Source organism: Petromyzon marinus, chromosome 24, assembly GCF_048934315.1.
Source record: "Petromyzon marinus isolate PM22_M1 ecotype Great Lakes invasive population chromosome 24, UKy_Petmar_22M1.pri1.0, whole genome shotgun sequence".
NCBI lineage: Eukaryota > Metazoa > Chordata > Hyperoartia > Petromyzontiformes > Petromyzontidae > Petromyzon > Petromyzon marinus.
The window spans coordinates 13,561,898-13,580,443 of record NC_133690.1 but is presented as its reverse complement, the minus strand read 5'-3'; positions in this window follow the sequence as shown (position 1 = coordinate 13,580,443).

Below are 18,546 nucleotides of genomic sequence, written 5' to 3'. Positions count from 1 at the left end.
ATAATGGAGTTTATCTCCTGCTTGCTGTGCGTAAACATCGCCACGAGGGAGATGACGGTGGCTGGCCGTGGTGCTCACCAGCAACCTTAATAGGCGCTCGCCAACAGCACTTTGCCCCAACAGTCTTTTAAAGGGTATGTCAGGCATGTTTGTCCCGCTTAGCGAGCCGTTGAGTTGGGTGCACGGCTCTATGTGTGTGCTGAACTTCCTTCGCACCGTATGTAGCCAAGGTGTCCGCTGGGGGCGGCGGGGGGGGGGGGAACAAACTGTGAGTCTTCGTATGGCCAACATCAGAGGCAAATATGTGAACCAGTTGTGGGCCTCCCCGAGGTTGACTCAAAATGAGGACTTGGTGTAGCAAGTGAATATCAGCACTGGGGAGAGAGAGGGTGGCCGGGAGAGGTGCTGCACACCCCCCCCCCCCCCGACCCCTTCTTGATTCTCATGCTGTGCCGACCGTCATATGTAGTGGCTAACTTGGGCCTACTTGCTGTGTAAGCTCATAAACTCATTTTAATACTTTCAATCTTAATATTGGGTAAGTCCTCATCGCCAATAACATACTTTAAAATGCATCTACTTCAGCGCGTGTTAAGGCCATGATGCAGGATTACTTCTGCCACAGTTGGCATAAATGTTTTAACTAAGTCCCATTATGTCTGAGGCTGTGTCGATAATTTTAACAGCCTTTTGGTTTGTATTTAAGCACAATTTATGATTGCTTATCCTGTTTGCGGTAGGTTTTAGCAAGGGCTTCGTGAAAATAATTAGTTGTTTTTTGCTTTCGTTAATTTTCACATCCCCACCCTATGATGAGTGCCACCAACTACCGACGATCTTGGGCTGTGGACATCCTTGAAACGGGGTGCTTAGCTCAATGGGCCTTACCAGTCGAAATAATAAAGTCTGAGTCTGAGGCGATACATGGGGAGCTTTGTTGTTGTGCTAAGTCTTCATGTGTTCGTGAGCACCCTTTTCACCACTGTTGCTTTAAGAACAGCATTTCAAGTTCCGCAAAAGTGGTTCACAATTATGGCCAGAACACATGTAGTTTTAGTTATTCATACATTCATACTCAGTTATTATAAATGTAACTATGAATGCAAAGCGTAAAAGTATCTGTAAATTCGTGAGATTCTGTATACTGTATACACAGCGCTTTTGCAAATGAGTCCAACTGAGACGTTATAATTTTGGGAGCAACACCTTTATTACATTAACACCAACACAACATAATGTAAACTACACTCGGGTGTTGAATGCCCATCTAACCATGCTACCGCAGAACTAGACACGGTCCCGCTATCCCGGTCCGGACCACGAGCTGGGTTCTGGACCACGTGGCTAGAGGCTTCTTCAACCCGCCATAGATCTTCTCTCACCAACAGAAGAAGAACCCCGGGCCCTGCACGGAGCCCCCGTTATATCGGCCCCGGCTGTGGCTGGCTCCGCCTCTCACCCCGCCCACCTTCTAGATCTCTCGCGCTCTTTCCCGAAGTCTCCCGAGAGCTCCTCTATACCACGTGACCACCCAGCGCCCCCCGTCCACCGGTGGCCTCACTCCAATATCATCCGGTCACGTGTTGGCAGGTCAACCAGCGTATCATACCCGAACGTAAACCTGGCTGGCTGACACTCGCTTTCGCTCCCTCACCGGGAGCCCGCACTGCACATTGAACATGATGGCCCCACGCTAATCAGCGCTCACCCAAGCCCCGCTAGGGCTGGTACTACGCCGAGTAACCCGGCTACACATAAGACAACATAATACCCGCCGTGGGATCGCAGGCCCGGCACCACACAGTGACATTCCCAGTCACTACAATTGCACTGCTGGGGGTTTTGGGGGTTAATTGACCATACCTCACCATGCTAATCAGTGCAGACTGGTGAAGGTGGGGAGCGTAGATGTAGGGGGATAGAATTACAGTAGAACAATAAATGTACACTGCTGAGCATAGCAAGCGGTGGTCACCTGACCCGGCACGGTGGTCCTCCGACCCGGCACGGTGGTTACCCCCCTCAGCACGGTGGTCACCCGACTTGGCGCGGTGGTCACCTGACCCAGCGCGGTGGTCACCCGACCCGGCACGGTGGTCACCCGACCCGGCACGGTGGTCACCCGACCCGGCACGGTGGTCACCCGACCTGGCACGGTGGTCACCTGACCCAGCGCGGTGGTCACCCGACCCGGCACGGTGGTCACCTGACCCGGCACGGTGGTCACCCGACCCGGCACGGTGGTCACCCGATCAGGTATGGTGGTCACCTGACCCAGCACGGTGGTCACCTGACCGGGCATGGTGGTCACCCGACCCAGCGCGGTGGTCACCTGACCCGGCACGGTGGTCACCCAATCAGGCACGGTGGTCACCTGACCCAGCGCGGTGGTCACCTGACCGGGCACGGTGGTCACCTGACCGGGCACGGTGGTCACCTGACCGGGCACGGTGGTCACCTGACTTGGCACGGTGGTCACCTGACCGGGCACGGTGGTCACCCGATCAGGCACGGTGGTCACCTGACCCAGCACGGTGGTCACTCGACCGGGCATGGTGGTCACCTGACCCAGCGCGGTGGTCACCTGACCGGGCACGGTGGTCACCTGACCCAGCACGGTGGTCACTCGACCGGGCATGGTGGTCACCCGACCCAGCGCGGTGGTCACCTGACCGGGCACGGTGGTCACCCGACCGAGCACGGTGGTCACCCGACCAGGCACGGTGGTCACCCGACCGGGCACGGTGGTCACCTGACCCAGTGCGGTGGTCACCTGACCGGGCACGGTGGTCACCCGACCAGGCACGGTGGTCACCTGACCCAGCGCGGTGGTCACCTGACCAGGCACGGTGGTCACCCGACCAGGTACTATTCAATCTTCCAAGATCTGCTAAAATTGGGTTGCATTCTGGGTAATGTAGTCCATATGCCTCATGAAATCATACCAGTAGCAATTAACATTAACAACGTGCTCTAAAGTGCTATCAAATTTTGCATAGATTCCTAGTTTGTTTAAAAGGGCAAGGTGTAGTGTAAGATGAAGTCCTCAGCTTTTAATAACTTTTTGAGACCAGGCCAACAATATAGCTATTCGTTTCCCAGTAGTTTTTGAACGAGTCGCTTGTTGGTTCAATTCATGAATTCTAGCTCTACTCACAGGAAGGTGAAACTTCCCATTACGAAAGAAACCCATATTAATTTAATTTTCAAGATGATTTTTCGTGAGCCAATTGATTAAACACGCTTACGTTTAAAGGCATGACTCACGATTCCAATGTCTAATCTGGAGGAATTCATGTTTCATGTCAGATGACGATCTGATCGCTCAGAAACCTTTCACGTTGACCTGTACCCGCATTACGATTTGAACTACTTAGTAACATTCTGGTATCATGTAACCTCACAGTGGCAGTTTCTCATATTAATAGGTCAAAGTTCCAGAAACACAGGCACAGTTCAAGTAAAGGGCACCACGGTAACAATATGTTAACTACCTCGCCTGGTATACAGGAGGTTGCGGGTTCGATCCCGACCCTGACACCTGCATATTTGGAGTTTGCGTCTTTCCCCGTAGTCGCGTGGACTTTTCTCCGGGTCTTCCAGTTTTTCCTTCCATGTGATAAGCCACTTCGTTGAGCTATCATTTGTGGCCAGGTCGCTTCTCAAAAATATCAATATAGCTCAGTGGGTCTTACCTGGTAAAATTAAAAATAGTTTACAGTACTTTCTTGGCCATCATTCTGCCCCCAAAACGTTGATATCTTATGGCTCTTTTTGGCATAAAATGGCCTTACTTCGCAATTTGCATTACATGTCTGGCCAAGCCCATACAAGAGAACCGATTCTGCTATTACCCATTCTGGCACAGAATAGGCAAAGTCGATGAGTGGGGTTAGGGTGGCGTTAGGGTGGAGCTGGCACAATTAAGTGGAAACCTTTCATCATTGTGTCGAAATGCGCCACTCACACGATGAGCCATTCTCTTGAAGCCCTCGTGTGATGTAATATTCCCTAGCCGACTAACTTTTCTCAGCAGTCAATATGATATCTCTGACTTCCGTGTGTTCTCTGATCCGTAAATTAATCCTTCTGTCGCTCATTGTAATTCCGAACATGCATTCTCACCCAGCTTCTTCGTGCACTTTTATTTTTCATGATATACTTTTTTTGGAGTTTTTTTCCCCCAATGTTATTCTTGGTGTGCTATTGGTGTCATGTCACGAGATAAATAATCCATGAAGACATGTCGCAGACTAGTATTGCTTCGTGTGCCTGCAAAGGGCTGCACAAGAGATACTAGATATTCATAGAACTTACAATTATTAAAGTGACAGCTTTCTCTCATTACAATATGGGTGCTATGAGGATGTTGCATCACTGCAAAACCAGTGGTGCTATGAGGATGCTGTTGCATCACAGTCAATCCAATATTTAGATTCTCACAGCTAGAATTTAGATAATAAAGTTAAACCTTTTCATTAATACTGTAGGTGTAAATATTTAAATGCTCCACAAATCAAACAAGTAATTTGCAGACCAGCTGAATAATTCTGCGCAAAATTTAATTGATGACATGAACCTAAATGCACTGAATAGTGGATCCGTATTTACAGTCCTGTGTCAATTCACTGGTGGATGAAAGTCCCCCCCATCCCATTTCGGTGATGGGGGTTGCTTAACCATACTTCACCACGTTGGTCAATGTGGGTTGGTGAAGGGGTGTTGCAAGGACTCGTTCACATTTATCTCACGACTGATGTTAGCCACGGCCGGAAATGAAACTCAGGGTGTCGGGCTTCGAGTGTATTTTCCCCAACCACCGTGCCACCGTGTCACCCCAATGTCCTTCCTGTATATGTGTACAGTGTAAGAATGACTTGGATTAAAATAATAATACATGTATATATTATTTCTCATTTCAGATTTTGAATTTCTTTTTTTTTTCAAAATTTAGATTTTTTTTTTGGGGGGGGGGGAGAAGGAGGGGTGATTTTGAGATTTTTTTACATGAAATTTATATCACCCGATGTCACATGATGCTAATCTAATGAGGTGACAATACTTGTGAAGTAATTTCGCCTAACATGCTTTTACAATAATAAACAAAGGGTTGACCGTTGTCAACCCTTTGTTTATTATTCAGGCCTAATTTTTTTTGTTATTAGATCAATACCAAACATTTAGAACGCATCAATTTTGATTTAAAGCTTTCGTGACTGCAGTGATTCATATTGTTGGTTCTTTCGGTAAAGTCACGTTGAAGGGAAACAAGAAAATAATAAAAAATATATAAAACAATATTTATAGCGCATGTTTCGTACGTTGTAATAAGTATGTACAATGCTGGTCTCTGCGAAGTGGACAGCTGCGAGTTATGAGCTACAGCATATTTCTATCCACCTCCGCTGACATTCAGAAATGAGCCATTCTCAAGCACCCCCCTTAATCCCGTGCAGGTAAATATATAAAGCGTGCCGCTCAGATCGTCTTGTAAGAAATGATTGATGTTCTACCAAATGGCACCTGCACATTACACCTTGGGTAATGCGGGGTAAAATCCACCCTGGGTTTTAATCTTTCCATGGCTCTTTAAAGAATAATTAAGGGACATTAACAAGCCGACACAAATTACCAATTTTAAGTTGATTGCCAAAACCCTGGTGAATATCATGGAAAAAATTATTGAACCACGGTTACTTTTATACAGTATTTACTTGCGATTAAATAGTTTTGGTGCCGATGTGCAGCTGTTTAAGCACGAATGAGACCAGTGAAGCAAAATGGTAAATCAAAGGGCTTCACAGATTGAGCTCTTTGCAAAAAAATTTATCTGATTTGCATTTGAAATGCCATCAAGATCGCAATTGAGCTGGAAGTGTGGAGAGTATTAGGACTGCGCTCGTATGCCATGGGATTTGAAGCAAATACCTCCAAACGTAATTTGATACACCGCAATCAGATGAAATTCAGCTGATTATTATGATTAATAATGGTCACGCAGATGTAGAACATTTCTTTTTCTGGGCACAACATCCTCTAATGAGACAGTCTGCTGCCTTTCCGATGTGTTCTTCTGTTGTTGTACCTAGTTTTTTTGGCATTGTGTCTGCCATTTTCGCTCCACGTGCTGGGAGCTTCAAAAGGAATATTGTAGTTTCTGACTTCCTGAATTGTTCCTGAAGAAGTTCCCAGCATGTGAAGAGAAACATCAGACATCATGCCAAACAGCATGTGGTGCAACGTTAATAACACATTGGAGAGCCATGCAGACACAACCTTCATAGTCTACACGATACGAGTCGGCTCTGCTTGGCCAGATCATTCTACCACGTTCAACTTAAAACCCTACATTCTTCTGCCTCCTCTGAACTACTCAAGTTCAACAGCACTTCTCAGAGCAAGCTGTTTTAATTGCTGGGGCTGTATTTGCGTTCACAGTCTACGAATTACTGCCGCGGTGAACCTGGTATTCGCACTTGTAGTAATACATCGGTCTATCGAGACATTCTCACGTATGGATTTTGCTCACATTTGTTGCTAAAATTTCAAACGAAAGCTCTATTTGTGGCTGCAATAAATAATTATATTTTAAACCTCGGAAAGCTTCGCACTCTTGTTGCATTGCATACAGTGATGCGATTTATTGTAAGTTTGGCAATTTATTCATCTCTTCTCAATTCACGCATTTCATCCAAGTGCCTTCAGATTTATGCAAACTGCAGGCTCTCTGCAATGATGTAAAGTACTCTGTCAAACGCGAGGAAAACTGCACGATCTATTACCTGTGATGAGCATGATCACAGCAATATATCAGCATGCGTGCGCCTTAGCAGCTGTTAGCCCGAAATCCATCACTACAGTCAACCTTATTTCTTCAAGCTTCTTTTTTTTCGAACAGAAAATTTGCCTTGAAGAAATGAGCATCGTTTGGGAAGTGTAAATGCAGATTTTCGTATGCAAGACAAAAAACCCTGACTGCACAGTTTAAGAATGTCTCTTTCAGGCCTTCAAGCCACGACTTTGATTAACTTGTACGTGTCTTTGTTTGAGTGAATCTAATCCCTTGTTTTTTATGTTAATCTACTTATGAATGTTGGGTAAGATGCACCACCAATTGGATTTTTTGTACCCGAAACAACACAGCAGATGATGAATGCGACACAAGCTTTCTTGTGTCGCATGATTTCTCCTGTCTTAGAGACATCTCTTTTGAATGAGAGATGCAACGTTAATTTCTGCTTGTGTGTTTTTTTTAATAGCTTCCTCAACATTAACTTGGGGGGGGGGAATAAATATCCAATTGTATTTCACAATTTACATATTGATGTATATTATAATTTTAAAAAATGTTAAGTGATCCGTTTTGAGGAAGTTCCATTAGGCAGTGCACATGGATCATGATCTGCATGATAATGATACAAGCTGATTTAAATACGATCATCATCATGATCAGCCATGATCAAATCGCTGCTAGATGGTCGGGCTCCCCAAGTCAATCTATGCAACATTCCACGCAGGAGCTGCATCCTAGCTCATCCGGTAGCTCCATCTCTAGAGGTGATGTCCCCCCAGGCGGGTTTCTCCTTTAGCTGCCAACAGTCACCAAATATTACCCATCGGTCATTATCCAGTCAGGCCATGTGTCCTCCCGAAGGTGATAACATTTTGTTATTTGGAAATGTTATATCTTTAACAAGCATATTTCCATAATTAATGCGTGTGTTTTTGTTCCATCTCTCAGTGTAATCCCAAGTATGTTTTTTTTTTATAGGATATGTACACTTCCAATAAATGTTTTAACATTACGTGCCACTTTTTATTCATTTTTAATACATTTTCACCATATGGCGCTGTGTTGCAATATTCAAGTAATTTGGTTTTGTATTACAGTACGTTTATATATGTTGTACATCTACACTGGAAGGCATAATATTTAGTTTTCCAATTCACCCTACCCATCCATCCATGTTCATCTCTTCTTACACAGAAGCTCCCATACATTGGAATACGGATTGTTTAAAAGGACTCAATGTGTGTTTTGAGAAAATGTATTTTGACTTTTGTATTGCAGGATTTTTTTCTCTCTTCCGTTAGGCCGTACACGGTGATCAGCGCTAACAAAGAGTGGCGTAGGATCGATATTGAAGGCGATTAGACGGCACAAGGAGCCCACCATTTCTCCTGCAGGATAGCACACTTCACTTCTCGGATGCTGTGGTGTTTTTTTGTTGTTCTCTGACCAGCAGACATCAGCGAGTGGAGTCAAGGCCTGCGTTTGGAGCTCAATATGCCTCGATAAAAGAAAAAAATATATAAACGCTGTGCGTTGCTTCGAGGTGAATCTTGGTTAAAAATATATTAAAAATAAAACATTACCCTGCATTATCATTGCATGAGACTGAAATAGCTCATGCCATTTTAAATGTGACCGAGAGAGAAAAAGGGGGCTGGCTCGTTCCTGGATAATAAAACATACATCTCTAACAATACATCTCGAGAGTTTTTGAATTCCCATTGCAAAAAAAGAACAGCATTATTAAAAGATAAGTAAAAACGCGACGTCGGAATGTGTGCCAAGTTTGGTGAATTGTTAATATTTTTATAAAATATATCACGTTTACGAAGATATTCGCGGCATAAAAAAAACCAGGTAGTTTCCCATGATAAAGGCTTTATTATGTACGAAGACTGTGGACTCATTGCCATGCAAAAAATCCGAGTGTCCTTGTGTGCACAATTAATCGTGCGTCTTGCGTTGTATGGCTGTGTCACGAACCCTGATGAGGATCTGCTCTGCTTTACGATCTTATTGAGCAACTCCGCACGGCTATCGATTGACGTAAATGAACCCTGTTAGTCTCATCACGAGATAACTGCATACAAGGCCTTCATTTTGTAAGGGAAGGCGCCTTTCGTGCCTCTGTTGCCAAACAGCGATTATTCCTCCCCATGCCTTCCTCACCTCGCGCTGCTGCGAGATATCCCGCGTCTCCCTTACATATCAAGTTTCATGCATTTCTTTAACTTTTTTTTACCCCCCACAGTGTGAGGAGGCCTTCATCCAGCAGCGGCGTGACAAAAGGCTACGCGTTATTGTTCACGATTATTATCATTACCACTACCAAAGCGTGGTGTCCACGGCAAAGTTGATGTTAAATATCCCGTGCCATTTTTTTTGCTGCAAGTTTAATCTTATTGCCTCGAGATTACCATGGTCTAGATTGGTGTATTTCCTGCAGCAATTGACTCCCTCATGAAAACTGTTTCATTGTTAATTATTACGTTATCATGAAAGTTCTGTACCAACAGGATCAGCGCTTTGGTTCGAGAGGTAGGCGTTGCTATTATCCAGGTTTCCTGTATTTGCAAGATGCATCTCTCTCTCTCTTTGATATTTTACTTTAAATATTTAGTCATCGTCAGCCATAGTCAAAAATCAACTACTGGATGAGGGCCTCCCCAAGTCACCACCACCACCTCGCCTGCGATCCAATGAGCAGCTGCACACAAGCTCATTTAATCGCGGCATCCCCGTTTTGTATGTCCTCTGGGATGCGTTCCATTCCTTGGCCTCGTAATATAAATGAATACAAACTATAAATCGCGTATACATTGCTCATTAACGGCCATCTTGTGGCTCTCTCACTTTACTACGAACCTACCAACTTGAGTTGTATTCTTGGCCATGGCAAAATATCAATGGCACCTGTTCCGGGCATCACCTAGAGCTGCTCAGCCTTAAATGAGTAGCTGGTGCAGTGTGTGCACTTTGGAGGTAAGGGTTGGTGGATGGCTGGGTGTGGGTTGGTGGGTTGGGGGTTGGTGGATCACCATCATCTTAATTTATCATCATCATTATTATCAGCAGCAGCAATGCCGTGGCGCAGACAACGTGGTCGTTTGAGATCTCAGTGGTTTTGTATGTTGAGCCTAAGTGGGCAGTAATAGTGAAGACCGTACACACGCGGGGATTGTGGTTTGTTTTTTTGGGAGAGGCTTGTTTAATTCTTCAGAGATGCAAACAAGCACGGAGCACACAATTGACATTTTCAAGTCATTGACTTCTGTAATGAGGCTTTCTAAAATGGGGCATTAGGAATGATAGATGCCATCACACAGCTCAAGTCATACATTTGCCGATAGGTCTGTGCAGGCATTAACATGCGATACTATGCACCGCAATCTACTATTTTTCACAATGTTAACTGAATCACAGATCAGAGTATATTCTCTGGTAGGATAAAAAAAAGTGCATCATGTTAAAATCAAGGCTATAATTCCCGTATTTATAATGCAGAACATCACATTGGCCACAATCGTAACACACAAAAATTGCGAATACCATTTTCCCACACTAATCAGAGCACAATACAAATAATTAAGGGTTTTGTTTTTTTGTCGGATATATTTCTCTCCACTAATAAAACAAATTGGCGGCATGCACTGCGAGTGGAATATTTTTAGACGCTACCGACGAGGATCGTGGCAGCTCCGTTGAGCAACGTTTCACTCGTTGACATCATTAATTAATTTTCATGCAATTTGCGAGTGCATTAGCTATCATGAATAAACTATAACTCCAGCCCATTTGACCAATGAGCTGGTTCGATATGCGCCGACGATTAACATAAAGCCCGGCATAGCCCATACAATAAATTGAAGGGATGGTTGAGTTTCTGTGCACTTTGCATTAAAATTTAACACCTCCAATTCAGCACACATAAAATTTAATGGCTGTCATGCTTTAAGCTTCTTAAGGGGGTCAGCAGAAAGTCCCACACCTTCGTGATTATGATAGGCATTGGCTACTCTATATTTCCCTAAATAACTTTGCACCAGCATGTGTATTACATGCCTGCTTTTCTTGTCAGCGCCTGACACCATGTACAGCTTTGAATATCATGTTTGCTTGCAGAAGGCCGTCAGAGCTTGGATGATGAATAGCATACATTAATCAGCAATTACAAACCAGCTGTGCTTTTAATCATAAGTGCACATCAGTCACCAATAGGGCTTTGATGTGTATAGATAACTTTTGCATGACCTTCAATTATGCAGTAAATTCAAATGAGTCTGATTTCAGTAAGTCCCACAATGATGCTGTATATAAGCAACAATCCAAAAATCACGTCGTTAAATTATAATTGCTAGCCTATAACGCGTTATGTCGGTGAAAGTCTACGGAATGATGTAAAGGTGGAAGGATTACGGCTGTTTAAAAGGAAACATTATAAGGTCGTATTTCATATCGAACTTTTTTTATCCCTAAATATATATTTTCCGCAACATAAAACAGAGCTGCTGTCTTGTTTGCAGTAAATTCCAAAAGATCGTTTCAGGGAGCGAGACAACGCGTTGAAGGTTAGTGGGAAAATAATGAAATAAAGGTTTCACCTGCCCCTGTAAACAACATATGTTGGGATAATAAATGACACATGTCAAGTTGTGGCAGTGTCATTATACGTGCCACCAGACGTGCCTTTTAATTGAGAGATTGTGACAATATCCCAACACACATTCAACCAAATTAACCCCTTCGCGTTAATTCGAGCTGGCGCATGCTGCAACGGAAAAGAGGCCGTGTTCATAAACTAGCTATCGGGGGTCCTTGTTTCTTTGCCTGCAAAGAGAACCTTTGAGAATTGGCTCTTATTTACAGGCATGACCTAGACTTTCGCCAAGAGTTATTGCTCACCCTATACCATTATTTTGGCCGTGACACTGCCGTGCAACAGCCACCTTTTGGGAATAGCGTTGTTAGATTCTTATGATTCTGTTTTTTCGCACAAGCGCAAAGGAAGGAGGCCTCGTGTGCCGTTCCATGATTCTGCAACGGCCGCGTGGGCAAGAGCGTTGAGATTGAGTTTCTGTGCCGCTCATACAGCGGGGGGGGGGGGGGGGTGATAAATACACAGCCGTTTATATGCCACGCGATGTGACATCGATATAACCGTGCATTCACCTATAAAGTCTCGTCTGCCTATTTCCCAACAACTGGGTGCATTGACAATGAGAGATGGGTGCAATACTTTTGCTTTCTTTTTACCCCCCCCCCTCCTTCCCTCCCCCCACTCCCCAGTGAATTGAAGAGATTGAGTTCACTGACGTAGCTTTAAAATAAGGGCGCCCAACGCAAAGAGCGATGGCTTTGTATATTAACGCACATAACCGCTCCGTGTTTATAACAGCAATGCCTTTACACATATTACATCATTAGGTCCTGCAAACAGCGAAATTAAGTGAATGTGCCTATAACAATAATACATCACGAGCCTCCTCGCAGTAAACATTCACGACGTACCATTCACTCACTGAAAAGCAATGCCGCTCTTGACTTATAGTGAGGGGAAAGGTATATTACACCATAAAATATGTATTTTAATCAGTAATAATACTCAGCATTACAAAGTAATCCATAAAGAACGCCTTGCTTTTCAAATGTTGGCAGTTATTCATGCAGAGGGCTTTAATGTTATAAATGCGTGAAGGACAAAGAAAGACTTTGAAGACAATCCATTGAAGATTTTTACCATAACTGTTTATTAATAATATGCTTGAATGGAGACAATATTGTTGGTAACAGAACTCAAGTTTACTGTGGAAAAGCCTCATTCATTATGTGTCTGCGTGTGTGTCTGCGTTAAATAAAAACCTTTTTTTTTAACGTGCAAAAAAATATATTTATCATTTGAATCCAAATTTAAAAACTTTTTGTTTTAAATGATAACTATATTTTTTTGCACGTTAAAAAAGGTGCAAAAGGTGCAGCCCGTCAAATTCTTGTATAATTCAAATCTGCTGGAAGGGTTTCCACTCTGTGGTCATTGGCCAAACGTTTTGGAATAGGTGGAAGTTCGCATACTTTACTCCACCACACGAGACCCGCCTATTGACTGAGCGTGTTGCACTCGTTTATAACTGATGACCAAACCAAGGCGTTGCAATTTGAGAAAATCACACCACTGTTTTCATCTGCGGCACCAGAAACGAAATATAACCGGTGACATTAAACTAGCAAGGTCAGTGGGCTTTACCATTACAGCACGGCAGCTCTTTCTGTGGCACGTATTTATTCTTGAAATTTTACATCTCATGAGCTGTTCCACCCGGCTGCACGCGACATGTTCACGAGAAAGCACCGTTTTGTGTTAAGGCACACCAATTAATTATTGCGGCAGTTAGCTCAACACACGGACGTTAAGATCGATTACAGCGGCACACGACTAGTGGCGATGCCCTCAACGCGTGCCGTCCATGACCCATCAGCGCAAAGGGAACAGCTGATGAATTTGGCAATGCTATCAGTACACATTAACCTACTATCAAAGAGAGTATCCTTGGGTGTTAAGGTCTGCAAGGAAGATAGATGGACCAGGAGGATAGAGGTCCTCTGCCCCCCTGCCTTTGCCCATCAGAGTCCTGTGGATCCTGTGATAAAACGGTCAATGCTCTTTGCCTTACCCAGCTCGTTTCATTACATTCCATTCAATATATGTATCGTGTAAAAACTCGCCCCCCACTAAAGATGGAATCGCAATACTTTACAGTAAAAATTTAACGGAGGTCGTCCTACCTATACAATAAAGACACGTGTAAAAATATAAAAATGAGAGGACATACTCAAGGAAAAGCTAAAAGGAAAAACATTTGTCTTGCAGAGTTTCCTGAACTGTTTGATGCTCAGAGCCAATCTGCGGGCCGGCGGAAGAGAGTTCAAAATCTTAGGCGCCACACTCGAGAAGGCCCCCTGCTACCACCCAGCTTAGAATGAAACACTCTAGGTTGAGCTAGCATGGCCTTGCGGGCGGAAGGCAATGTTGATGTATGACTACCGTGATGATGATTGATGATGATGACCTTGGAATTGTAATCTAGAGATTGTTTGCTCGCCAAGTTGTGTGTGGTGCGGGTGCTCCTCCCACTTCCAAGGTGTTTGGCCAGCATGGAAGAGAAGTTCAAATGCCCTCTAGAGTCCAGAGGTCATTTCTATAGGGCTCCTTCTAGAGAGACCCCATGGACTTTCTCACAGTGCTGTGAAAAAGCACTTGCAGGGCTGCACCCTAACCTTTTGATTTGATTGATGATTAGAGGAGGAGGAGGAGGGAGGAGGGAGGAGGAGGAGGGTTCATTTATTGATGATGATAACATTGCTATGTAAGTAATCAACTCACATTTAATGCTTATCGTTTTTTTTATCTGTTATAGCCTGGCTTCCTTGAAAAAACAATTATTGAAACGTAGTAGTTTTCATTTTACCCTTGTCCATTGAAAAATAGAGCGATATAAAACCCAGTAAATAAGCTATGTATTGATTTGTTTTAATATTTCACCAATTGCTTCCCATAAAGTAAATGAATTAGACAAGCAAACAAAAACGATGACCCAATGAGTACTCCTTGCTATTAAATGCTATAACACAGTAAACCGTGCAAATGCATGTAAATAAGCATGTAACATCATTTGCATTCACAAAGGTAACGTTCATTGTATATCATCAGTTAGAGACATCGGCTCAATGTTTTTAGCACTCGGCTGCATTTTTTTTGCATTTTAATTGCTCCTAGAGGAAATTGTCAAAAATGCCATTAGCGGTGTGATTTAATAATGTTTACCTGTTGCATTGTGTACTTGCTTTCAGAAAGTCCCACGGTGTAATCCACTGTTCTTGGACAATTAAATTACAATCATTATCATTCAATCCATGCAATTAATTTGCAAAATTTTGCCAACAAAATAACAATATATCCTCATTAGGGCCTTAGATTGTCGTTAGTGACGTGAGATCGCTTGAGTATTTTTTTTGTTTATTGTGTGCAATGCAGGTTATGTTCGACAAGGAATTATAGTTCAACCACATATTTTTTTATGGTCTCTCACCTGGTTGAAAATAAAGGTTCTCACTGTCCGCCCGTGTAAATCGCCTTGGGTTTTAACAAGTGGGTGTTATACGGTGTTGATGTATATTGATTTCTTGCAGGTCACCACAATTTATCCTCATGCAGGTTGCTGCTGTGCATGTTCACACTCGTCGAAGCATTTTTAGCCGTTGCCGTAATGTCCCATAAGGCATGCGACATTTCAATGATTGGTCACAGAGGAGTCACATGCTCAATACTGACTAATGGGTTTGGGGTCCGCTGCCTATTGTTCATCAAGCACAAGGAATGGAACGTGGCCAAGAGTAGGTCCACGTAGGAGATGGACCGATGCAATCAGCACGTGTGCAGGTATCGCGAGGTGGGTCTTCATCCAACAGTGGATTGATCTTGGCTAATGGTTATGATGATGATAGGTTTTTTTTGCCTTTGGTATGATGCTACATCCAGCGATGGTATCGCCTAAAAAGTCCACTGAAGAAGGCAAGGGCTGGCCACCTAAACCATCGCCCCCTCGTCAGTGCCGGATTATCCCAATAGCACAAGTAGCTACACATGTAGCTACGAGCCCCGCACTTTCAAAGGCCCCGCGCTAAATGCTTTCGAGCTATCAATTCCGGCTCAGCGAATCGGCACTTACTCTATTGCTATCGTACTATACTGCCTTCAACTGTTATGAACGACTGGGTGTTTAATGTTAGTGATTTGTCGTATTATCTGGCTGTATAGCAAATAAAAAAAATACAATTACTTTACTATGCAATTTAAGACAATTGTTTTAATATTTAAGTTTTTTTTTTATTTAAGGTCCCTTTATAACATATGCTACAGGCCCTGCACTAGCTTAATTCGGCACTGCCCCTCGTCATGGCGAAAGAACCCTTGTAACGGAGTGTGTTGTTACGAGGTGAAAAGTGGGTGCGGGATGAGACAGAGCTGAGGGAGACTGAGCTAGGGACCTGCCCTTGGGCAGAAAGTTTGAGAGACAAATTATATGTAAGCACAACTTACAATGCCGGGATTCTCCAAAACTGGGGTGTGATTGAACAATACAGGACGGTCTAAATTCCACATCAGTGATACGCTTACATTTTATTTGAAGCCCATGTGTTTTTTTTAATCACAAAAAAAGTAAGGCTTTTGATAATAATGTGATTTTGGCTGCAGTGTTATTCGCTTTAGCATATTGTCATTGACCCCCAGCGCCGCAGTTGAAACAATAGTACACGTCCACCCGGCAGTATCAACACTGATCCGGGCGCTACGCTGGCGTCGCCACATCCATCCCGCCCCATGTATTCTAGTGGTAGTGCCCTACGCCAATGGTTCCTACTCCAAGCCAGCCTGGCAGCGTTTCCAGCAAATGTCAAGCGAAAAATTAAAGCCCCACACCCACCCCCCCCCCCCCCCGGGCCACAAGCGGATTCGTTCTAACACAAGGAAAGTGAGGCTTGTGCGCGCGGTCTGTGGTTTTACGCGTCCCTGCGTCGTATTTGTTGCGCGTGCAATGCGTGCAATTAAAACGACGTATCTGATACGGAGACAATCTCTTCCCTTTGAGGTGCAATCACCCGCTCACGAGGGCTCTGATGGATTAGTGTTGTCGCAGGAAGCTGCCTACAAGACAGGAATATCATTTCAAGTTGGAGTACCAGTTCACTTTAGCGAATGCAGGATTATGTTGTACATACATATCCAGTAACTTGTTACCTGACCACACCTGCCATGTCTCACATACGTGGATGGCTCGAGAAAGTTGTCTGTGCAGGCTTGTTTCTTTTTGAGCCTCGGCGAATTGCTTTGCTTTTGAGCATCAAAAGCAAAGCACGCGCACTGGACTTGCGAATCTCAGAGGTCGTCGGTTTGATCTCTCCCGGTGCCACAGTGGAAACAATGAGGCAGGCTTCTTACATACCGTGCGAAAGAAGTGCAACATACATGAGTATCAGAATATTTATTCATACTGGAGAAATCCGATGAGCCATAAAGCTGTTTTTCACAGATGTCCAGGAGTTTTACAGATGTCCAGGAATTTCACAAATGTCCAGGAATTTTACAGATTTCCAGGAGTTTTACAGATGTCCAGGAGTTTCACATATGTCCAGGAGTTTCACAAATGTCCAGGAGTTTCACAGATGTCCAGGAGTTTCACAGATGTCCAGTAGTTTCACAGATGTCCAGGAGTTTCACAGATGTCCAGGAGTTTCATAGATGTCCAGGAGTGTCACAGATGTCCAGGAGTTTCACAGATGTCCAGGAGTTTCACAGATGTCCAGGAGTGTCACAGATGTCCATGAGTTTCACAGATGTCCAGGAGTTTCACAGATGTCCAGGAGTTTCACAGATGTCCAGGAGTTTCACATGTCCAGGAGTTTCACAGACGTCCAGGAATTTCACAGATGTCCAGGAGTTTCACAGATGTCCAGGAGTTCCACAGACGTCAAGTAATTTCACAGACGTCCAGGAGTTTCTTAGATGTCCAGGACATACATACTCCTCCACCTCTGTCCACCCAGCAGCCTAAATGGGTTCACCACAGGTAGTCGATCAGCAGGTCGTATGTGGCGCGTGTGGGGTATTCCGACTGCCACCAAAACGTCTGGTCAGCATGCACATGTAGACCAACTCACACGAGAGGGGATCTCTAGAGCTGCCTCCAGTGGAAGCCCTTCTACCAGCCGTCGTAAGAGCAACACTGTTGCAGGGCTGCACCTTGACATTTTACCCTCACTGTCATAAATGGTATGCTGCTCCCCTGAATATTGCAGTGCTCGGGTTTTGCGTACTCATGCGTCCCAAATCTGCTCTGTCAGATTACATAAATATATAAAGGTATATATATGAGTTATCTGACCTTGGTGCATGCCAGTTGCTACACATAACTCCAAAATGGGTAATCACCAAAGGAATTGTAACGAACCAGCTTTGGGCAAAGCACACATGGTCTGTGATTTTTACTACAGCTAGTTAGCATTGCAACAATCAACCTCCCCTGGAGATAAATTGAATTGCTATGATTCAGCATTTGCCATTTTGCTCACTAATATATTATTTTGTATTTCAGCGAATAGCAGGCACTATGGTTGCTGCAGGGATTTAGTCACATGTGCCCGTTGTGTACCATACATCACGATCAGCCATGATCTATCCACTGCTGAATGAAAACCTCCCCATGCCACTGCCATCTCTTACGGTCTTGCGATGCAACAATTCATCCAGCACATGCACACGAGCTGATTCCATTTGCTCCATCTCCACGAAGGAATGTCCTCTTGGGTGTGGCCTCAAAGTGCACCTAGCATGCAAGCGCAGTGGTGACGTCACCGCCACTTGGTGGTGATCGGCGGTTGTGTTCTCTCCTTTTGCCGCCACTCCCTCGTTAGTCTCGACCACCGTCCATCGTCCCTTCTAGAGACACGTTCTGCCTAAGTCCACTTATTTTTACTATAGCATTAAACTATATATATTTTTTTAAATATATGAATGCAAATTCACGTATTTTTATACTTGTGATTCAATGCACGCATCGTGAGATTATACATTGTTCCGGTACAGGTCGTAAGGCTGTCCTCAAGCATTATAGCAAGACTGGTTGATTCAACCCCAACACTGCAAGCGGGAATATACCCTCGTCAGCCTACTGGACGGTGTATGAATGTTGTTGACAATT